The following is an 8,966-nucleotide window of genomic DNA, read 5'->3' as shown; positions in this document are numbered from 1 at the left end:
AGAAGAATATATGCAGTGTATTATTTGTTGAAACTGTACTTCCGATTTGATTTGAAACTGTCTCATTGCTATCTGTTTATCAATAAAACTTCGAAATAAATAAATAAATAAAGGGATTTTAAAAAATGTGGTATTTATACACAATGGAATACTATACTTCCATAAAGAAAGATAAACTTGAGTCAATAGTAGGAAAATGAATGCACCTTGAGGCCATAGCATTAACTGCAGTAAAACAGCCACAGCTTAAATATTGCATGATTTCTTATATGAGAAATATACAGATAGAGTGCAAAATAAAAGACAGATCATGGGAATAAAGACAAAGTAAAAAGTTACTGTAATCCAGCATGAACAATGTGACTAAATGGATACTTTGAATTATCTTATACATTTTATGTATTTTTAGTTTGTTAGTCTGGTTGTGAAACTGTATCTATTATAGTTAACTTTATGCAAATTTGTAAGATAAATTAATCTGATGCTGCCAAATAGGGTAAAGGGATTGGCAGAAAAAAAAAACTGTGATGTGTTATGTGCATGTACCAATTTCCTCCAATGAATGTTGCCATCTCCAAATTCCTGTTTTCATTATTCTGTGATTTTTCTTGTGTGCTCTTGGTTGCTGATCAATATCTGGCTTGCTTACCACTTAAATAATGTGGCTTCTTGGACACTTTAAAGTGGTCGTCTAAAATATTCTCCATAACTTTATATACTTTTAAAGAATATAACTTCTGATGAACTGGAGATATTGAACATTTAACATTTAAATGTAAAACTCATGTGACTATTAAAAATCTTTTCCGCAGGCTATCAGTGTGGGCTAAAGGTGTGGAATGCAGTGGAGTTCTAACCATGCTACTCTTCTGCTTCGACTATGAGAATAGGATGATCATGGAAGAGGGACAGTGCTGTCACCGCTTTGCATGCAACATTTGCCCTTATGTGCACAGTATCACCCTCAAGGTAACAAACCAGGAGTATCTGAAGCTGAAAGAAGTGGGTGATGTGTTTGAAGGATCAGCAGCCTGGAAGAATGTTGACCCTATGCAGAACCATGTCTCAAATGTCAACATCCTTGTGTCTACTTCATGCAGCTTCAGACCTGCTCTATAGATGAGCCCATGACCACCTTCTACAAGTGCTGCAATGTCCAGTGTGAACACCGCTGGATGGATTAATATATGGAGCTACTCCAGTATCTGTGAGATGTGTGAATTGTATGCCCGGGGGGGGGGGGTTCTTTATTGGTATAGTGAGAAACTGACCCTTTTGGAGAGAAAGACCAGCATGTCTAGAAATGTAGTCCATCTTCCAGGTAGAATAAGTGAAGTCATTAACATCCAGGGAGTTTGTGGGGAAGAGATCTGAAAGGAAGTATACTTAGTTTAAGGTCCTTTTTTTCTCATCTCTTACACTTACTGGGCAACTGACTTCCTTTTTAACCACCATCCAACAATCTGTGCTGTTTGCATAATGTAGTTCATTAAATTTCCTTATCTGTGTAACTTATTTAATCAAAATTTGTTCTGAATATTTTATAAAAATGAAGTTTAATACTGTTGTTTCACTGCTATTGTCTTAAATGCTGGGGATAGAACTCAGAGACACTAGCACTGAGCTATATATACCCAGGTCTTTTTACAGTTTGAGACAGGGTCTCACTAAGTCACCTAGGTGAGGCTCAAACTTATAGTCTTTCAGATTTAGCTTCCCAGATGGATAGAATTATAAGAGCATCCACCATGCCCAGCTAACATCACTACTGATAGGGGTTGCTTGAACACAAACAGGAATTGTCACAGTGTAGGGTTCTTGCAAGGGAAACAGTATAATACAGGACACATTTTATAATATTACTTTATAAGGAATCACCAAAGAATCATACACAGCGAGTGCAGGAAATCTATCCACACACTAAGTAGTAAAAACTCCAGCTGAAAAAAGAAAAAAAGAGCCGGCCAGATAGCTCAGTGGATTGAAGCACCTACTTAGGGAGATGCAGGGGTATGCTGGCCCTGCTCCCCCCACTCCATGCACACTGAGACTTTGATTGAGACTGGGCGTGCTGGCACATGCTTGTAATCCCAGCACTTGGGAGGCTGAAAAACAAGAGGATCACTATGAGTCTTATCTACATAGTGAGACCCTGTAGACCCTGTACTAAATACATTTTTTTAAAAAAATCCAGCTGAGTGCCTGGATCCTACTTCACAGATCTGTGCTGGAAAGACCCAAAGGTCTAAGAAGCTAGAAACGATGAAGGCTCTGTGCCAGCAGGCTGAAGGATCTGTACTGGAGCTGGGAAGCAACACTCAAGGTAAGCACCAGAGCTCCCCCTAAAAGTACCACAGCCATCCTCAGTCAACAGTGAGGGTTCCAGCTCCTCTAGTAATGAGGAAAGCCGAGTTCCCAACAGGAAAGCCAATGTGACAAGCTTCTCCATGAGGATGAGCAGTGAACCATCTTCCCCTCCACAACCAAGAAGAGATGCTTAAGAGAAGGACCAGAGCTCTCCCAAAGTTCATCAGGAAAGCCAGCATGACAAGGTCCTCTAGCAGAACAGCCCAAGAGAACTAGTGGCTTTCAACAGTGTCAACATGTTCTCTCCAAACAGTGTTTTGATAGCTTCTTCTATTGTGCCTTTTATGCTGCTGGTGACAATCTTGAGGTGGGCCTCCCCACCCAACACCACACTATTTTAATTCAGTTGGGTATAAGAGGTTGACCACCAGTTAGCTGTCCACCCCAGGGATCCAAAGACAGTTGATCTGATAACTGAGAGGTCCATGGAGTGACTAACATGAGAGAGTAGTGTAAAACAAGACATTCTGGAGAATATTCACATCCCAGGCAGGATGGTGGAGGCACTACGAGATTTGAAAAAACTTAAATAGTGTGCAATTTAAAATAAGTTGTCTTGGTGTGGCAACACATTACTGTAACCACAGCTACATGTGAGTGTGAGCAGGAGAATCCCAAGTTCAAGGCCAGCCTGGGTAACTTAGAGAGACCCTACCCTCAGTTAAATATTAACAACAAAAACAATTCATGAATTGTTTATTTTGGGGATTTTCCATTTAATATTTTCAAAATATGATTGACAGGTACATATTTCTCAAGCCTGAAATCTTGGAAAGTGGAACTGCAAATAGTTAAAGACTACTGTATTTGCATTTTTTGTTTAATTTTTCCATAATTTTATTGATAAGCAAATAGCAATGAAACAGTTTCAAATCAAATAGCTAGCACAGTTTCAATAATTAACACACTGCATACATTCTTCTTAGTGGTTAATTGCTGTACAAGATGTGGACTTGAGATCCTATTTACAAACACCTTTAGAACAAATCATTCTATTCATTAAGAGAATGTAACTATATATCTATCCTAACCACTTTGAATGCACAGACACAAAATGGACATTCATCTGTATATCCTTTTTTTTGTTAAGTTCCGTTATTTGAATATTACAGGTGTGTAAACTCAGCAAAATATTGTAAAAGAGTCCAATAGCCCATAATAGCATTGGGTCTTCTGTTTAACTGGCAATGTCAGAAATTGTTGACCTGAGGCCCCCACAGCTCAACATAACAGCATGGCTTTACTTCCTATATTTCGTCTTCATACTTTTCTACTGGACGGTTAAGACCAAGGTAAAGCAGTACCTATGCAACAAGAGTTGTAGCTTTTGGGTCTGATAAGGTCAGTGAAATCCCCTCAGGATTTATCCTGAGATCTTGTATCTCAGATTGTAGAACCTTTGTCAGTGTCAGCCATGTGGATGAGTCACAGCCATTGCTTGGCCAATGTGCTCTCTGTGAAAGCCTGAGAGAGTGTTTTCTCTCCATGTGACTCTCCTTAGGCACACGCTACATCATCGATTACTTTCCTCTTTGGCCCCATAATCTTGATCAGAAAATTTGGGACACTACCAAGGTACATGACATTACAGTACAAGTTCTCATATGTCCTGAGTCTTAATTGACCTTAAAAGGTTAGGGCCAAAATGTTGGCTTTCCTTGTAGCCCTCCTTTTTCTCTAATTTTGGTCCACAAACTTAGGTTGTTAACCATCCAGAAGACAAGCTTATTGTTATTATCAAACAACTTAGGCTATTAAGCTTAACCTCACTATCTGTCTGCATATCAAACATCTTAGGCATAATAAGGAACAGGTATTTTTCATCAAGTATTGATATGTTGAACTTTAAGTCCCTACATAATATGATAAAAAACATTTAAAAATTAGATTATATTTTAAAAATAGGATAAAGAATTCTATGCTTCTCATGTTTGCACATAAGTCCAAAAATCTCACCATATACAACCTTGAAGCAGGACAGTCCCACAATATTCCTTTTCCTGTCTCTTGCTTTCGTTCACCACCCCCTTCTTCTTGAACATCCACCTACCAGAGAGACATCTTAGCAGTAACTGGCATGTCATGACAAGCAGGCCATATTCAGAATACCACAATGACAGGCACTCCAAACATGAAACTACTATTACAAATTACCATCTGCAGTGCAGTATCTTAGTTCACAGGTATCAGTATATATCGTTAGTCAGGGTGAGAATCTTTCCAATTAACTGCTAGATTAAAAAATCTTCTGAAGATTCTCAGGATCATTGCCTTGCTCATCTTTTACATATAACTGTATGGCTTGACACTGTCATGTTTCCTAGCTCTTCTCCTTTCCCTCTCTTGATTAGTTAGTCCTTGAGATCCTGCTTTTCTTTTACTTGTATTATATCTTTCTATTTATATTTCTCTTTGGAGTTCTTATACTAGGGAGACTATACGATATTTACACTTTTGTGTCTGGTTTATTTCACTTATGAGTATATGTTCAAGTGGCATCCACTTCAATATAAAGGCTTGCAGTTTATCATTCTTAATAGCTGAATAATACTCCATGGTGTAAAAATACCACATCTTTCTCAACCATTCCTCAGGTGATGGGCATCTTGGTTGTTTCCAAGATTTGGCTATCACAAATTGTGCTGCTATAAACATAGGCACACATATATCACTATGATATGATGTTTTCAGATAATCTGGGAAAATTCCCAGTAGAGGAATAGCTGGTTTAAAGGCGATTTCCAGACCAACTTTTCTAAGGAGTCTCCATACTGATTTCCATAATGGTTGCACCAGTCTACACTCCCACCAGCAGTGGAGAAGGGTTCCTTTTTTCCCACAGCCTCTGCAACATTTATTGTTGGGTGATTTCTTTATGATAGCCATTCTTTCTGGGGTGAGATGATATCTCAATGTGGTTTTAATTTGCATTTCACGAACGGCTAGTGATGTGGAGCATTTTTTCATATATTTATTCACTTCTTTAATTTCTTCCTCTGAAAAGTGTGTGTTCAATTCTGATGACCAAAGGCCTGAAGCACTCAGTCTGTGACCAGAGTTTTTACAACGGGCCTGTCAGCAAATTCTGGGCTTACGTGTTTGTGCTAAGCAAAGCGCCAGAACTAGGGGACACAATCATCATCATTCTGAGGAAACAAAAACTCATTTTCCTGCACTGGTACCACCACATCACTGTGCTCCTGTACTCCTGGTACTCCTACAAAGACATGGTGGCCGGGGTCGGCTGGTTCATGACCATGAACTACGGCATGCATGCAGTAATGTACTCCTATTACGCGCTGCGGGCCGCAGGCTTCCGTGTGTCCTGGAAGTTCGCCATGTTCATCACCCTCTCCCAGATCATGCAGATGCTGATGGGTTGTGTCATCAACTACCTGGTCTTCTACTGGATGCAGCAGGACCACTGTCACTCTCATTTTCAGAACATCTTCTGGTCTTCACTCATGTACCTCAGCTACTTCGTGCTCTTCTGCCATTTCTTCTTTGAAGCCTACATTGGCAAAATGAGGAAGACCACCAAGGCTGAATAGTGTTGAAGCAGAGGAGGAAGCTCAGGGTCATCCAGAAAACTAACAGACAAAAGAAAATGGCACAAGGAATCACACATGGTGCAGCTACAACAAAAACAAAACACACGAGCAGACACAAACCCCGAGGCAACTTAGGGATAATTAGGTTGACTTAACCCAGTAAGTTTATGATCCTTTATGGGTGAGGACTCACTGTGCGCACGTCCATCTCAAAGCACTGCTGCTGGGAGACCCCACTCCCCATCCCTGACTTGTCAGCGCTAGGACACATGACAACACAAGATCCCTAGGCAGAGACTCAGAGAAAGCAAAGGCTGTCAACGCTATGAAGGAATATGTACCTACCGTGAGTAAACGTCTCACTGAGGATGAAACAATTTCACTTTCAAAGCTGTGTGAGCACACACACACACACACACACACACACACCCTTTCCAGTCCTTTGAACAGAGAAAACTGGAGCCAGTAGAAAAGAGTAACAGAAGAGACACAGGGTCTGTATCTAGAACAGTAATGCTTTCGCAGAAATCCACCCCTTTTACAGAAAGGTTAGCCACTGTAGCTCCACGAGAGATGTCTTAATCTTGTTATTTCTACTAGAAAATAGATTGATATTTCCTCTCCACTGCACAGCCTCAGGCTGGTGAGTTTGCCAAAACCACATGGGGTTCATCCAATCCTTTTCCGGGCTGCCCAGACCTACGCCAGAGCATTCCAGCAATTTCTACTCTGAGGTAAGAGGGGCAGCGTTTGCTTGCCCCAGACTTGAAGGCAAGAGCAAATGCGGAAATGAAACCCCACCTGACGACACCGTGAACGCGGTGTTGGTCCTGTCCAGAGCAAGCAAGCTCGACCTCCGGACTGGAAGAGACCAGAGACATGGGAAGAAAAGCCGGAGAACGTGCTGTACACGGACAGTATTTATGCCCTTTCCTCCACGCTTCTGCTTCCAAATGAAGTCCTGCTGGACGGTCCATGTTTTTATATTCTTGTGAGTTGCAAAAAGAAGCATACTGGGTTCTGCCTGAGTTGCAAAGGCCACTGTGTCCCTGCAACATCTGCATTAGCTGTCCAAGCAATGCAGAGGCGTTGAAAGCGCCCTCTGCTGGCTGACGGAGAGACTGCAACCAGTGCACACTAATGGACCACAGAGCCCCGTACAGGAATCCTTCAATTTTTAAGATACTGGACACCATCCTGTCTTGGGCCAACTACAAAGACATCTTTCCTGCTTCAAATGAGTGTCAAGAAAAATTTTTAAAAAGGACTTTTGCTCTGAAACTCAGAAAATCAATTTATTAAAAGCCATATTCTTTTAACAAAAAAAGCTAGATTATATTATCTATGATACTTCAGGCCTCTACAAGCCAAATAAATGTGTCAATGTTACTAGTATTTCAAAGAAGCAATTATGTAAAGTCGTTCAATGTGATATAATATTATTCTAATTGGCTAAGTAGCTTAATGGTTAGGCGAACTAGATGAAAAGATTAGGGGTTACTACACTGCATAGATTACACATAAGTAACCACACATTATGCACACAAAAGTGGGGTTCACTGAGCACTAAAGCCCAAATAAATAGGAACACATTTTCTGTCTAGCAGAAACTGTTGTTTGTCTTTCTTGCTTTATTTTGAGAGTGTAAAGTAAAAGGGATTTTTCAAATTATCTTTATATTATTTTAGCTTTAATTGTGCTGTCGTTCGTGAAACAGAGTAGCCCTGCTTTTCTGTCAGAGATGGCAAGAACCTTTCCAGCATCTTGTTTATGTGTGGAATTACAAAAGAATAAAGTTTTATTCCATTCTGGAAAAAAAAAAGTGTGTGTTCATCTCTGATGCCCATTTCTGGATTGGGTCTTTCAAATTTGGGGCCCTAGTGTTTTTTAGTTCTTTATAAATTCTAGAGGGCAGACCTTTGTCTTACTTATTTCTCATGATATCTTCCAAATTATGGGTTGCCTTTTCACTTTGTTGGTAATTTCTTTTGACTTGAAAAAACTTCTCAGTAAGAGCGGGTCCCAGTTGTTAATTCTTTCAACTGTTTCCCGTGCGATTCGATTTCTGTCCATGAAGTCTTTGCCTACCCCTATGTCTTCAAGAGTTCCTCCTACTTTCTCTTCCAGGAGATTTAGTGTCTCTGCTTTAATGTTTGGATCTTTAATCCATTTTGACTTTAGTTTAGTGCATGGTGATAGACCTGGGTCAAGTTTTAGTTATTGGCATGTAGAGAGCCAGGTTTTCCAGCAACATTTGTTAAAGAGGTTATCTTTTTCCAGTGAGTATGTTTGGAAACTTTGTCAAAGATAAGGTGGCTGAGTGTGTTCATAGGGACTTCAGTGTCTTCTCATCTATTCCACTGATCCTCAGGTCTATTTTGATGTCAGTACCATGCTGATTTTATCACAGTAGCCTTGTAGTATAATTTCAATTCAGGAATTATAATGCCTCCTGCCTTGTCTTTATTGCCCAAAATTTCCTTTGATATTCTAGGTCTTTTCCAGTTCCAGATAAATTTTAGGAATGAATTCTCTATGTCTGTGAGAAGTGTCGCTGGTAGTCTGATAGGGATTGCATTAAATCTGTACATCAATTTCGGGAGTATGGCCATCTTCACAAATTTGGTTCTTCCTATCCAGGAGCATGGAATATCTTTCCATTTTCTGAAATCCTCTAGGATCTCTTTTTTAAGAGTACTGTAATTTTCACTGAAAAGATCTTTGACTTCTTTAGTTAGGTTAATTTCAAGGTATTTCATTTTCCTCAGTGTTAGTGTAAAAGGTATTGTTTCTATAATTTCCCTCTCACTGTGTTTGTTGTCTGAGTAGAGGAATGCTATTGACTTTTGGGTATTGACTTTATAACCTGCTATGCCACTGAATTTCTGTATTAATTCTAGTAGCTTCTTGGTCGAGAATTTTGGATCTTTCAAGTAAAGTATCATGTCATCCTCAAATAAAGATAATGTAACTTCTTCTTTGCCTATTCTTATTCCTTTTATTTCTTTCTCTTGTCTAATGGCTGTAGCTAATGATTCCAGAACTATA

At 39.7% G+C, this 8,966-nt stretch overlaps 2 pseudogenes; both read left to right on the top strand.

The window, feature by feature from the left end:
- The first annotated feature begins 858 nt into the window (after window positions 1-858).
- LOC101574510 lies at window positions 859-1,184 on the top strand (annotated as a pseudogene).
- Window positions 1,185-2,603: 1,419 nt separating this feature from the next.
- On the top strand, window positions 2,604-5,935 carry LOC101574120 (annotated as a pseudogene).
- The last annotated feature ends 3,031 nt before the right edge of the window (window positions 5,936-8,966 follow it).

The sequence above is a fragment of the Octodon degus genome, unplaced genomic scaffold (assembly GCF_000260255.1).
Source record: "Octodon degus isolate 3935 unplaced genomic scaffold, OctDeg1.0 scaffold00324, whole genome shotgun sequence".
In the NCBI taxonomy this organism is placed as follows: Eukaryota; Metazoa; Chordata; class Mammalia; order Rodentia; family Octodontidae; genus Octodon; species Octodon degus.
The sequence above is the reverse complement of the archived record's forward strand: the minus strand, read 5'-3'. Positions and strand labels throughout refer to the sequence as shown.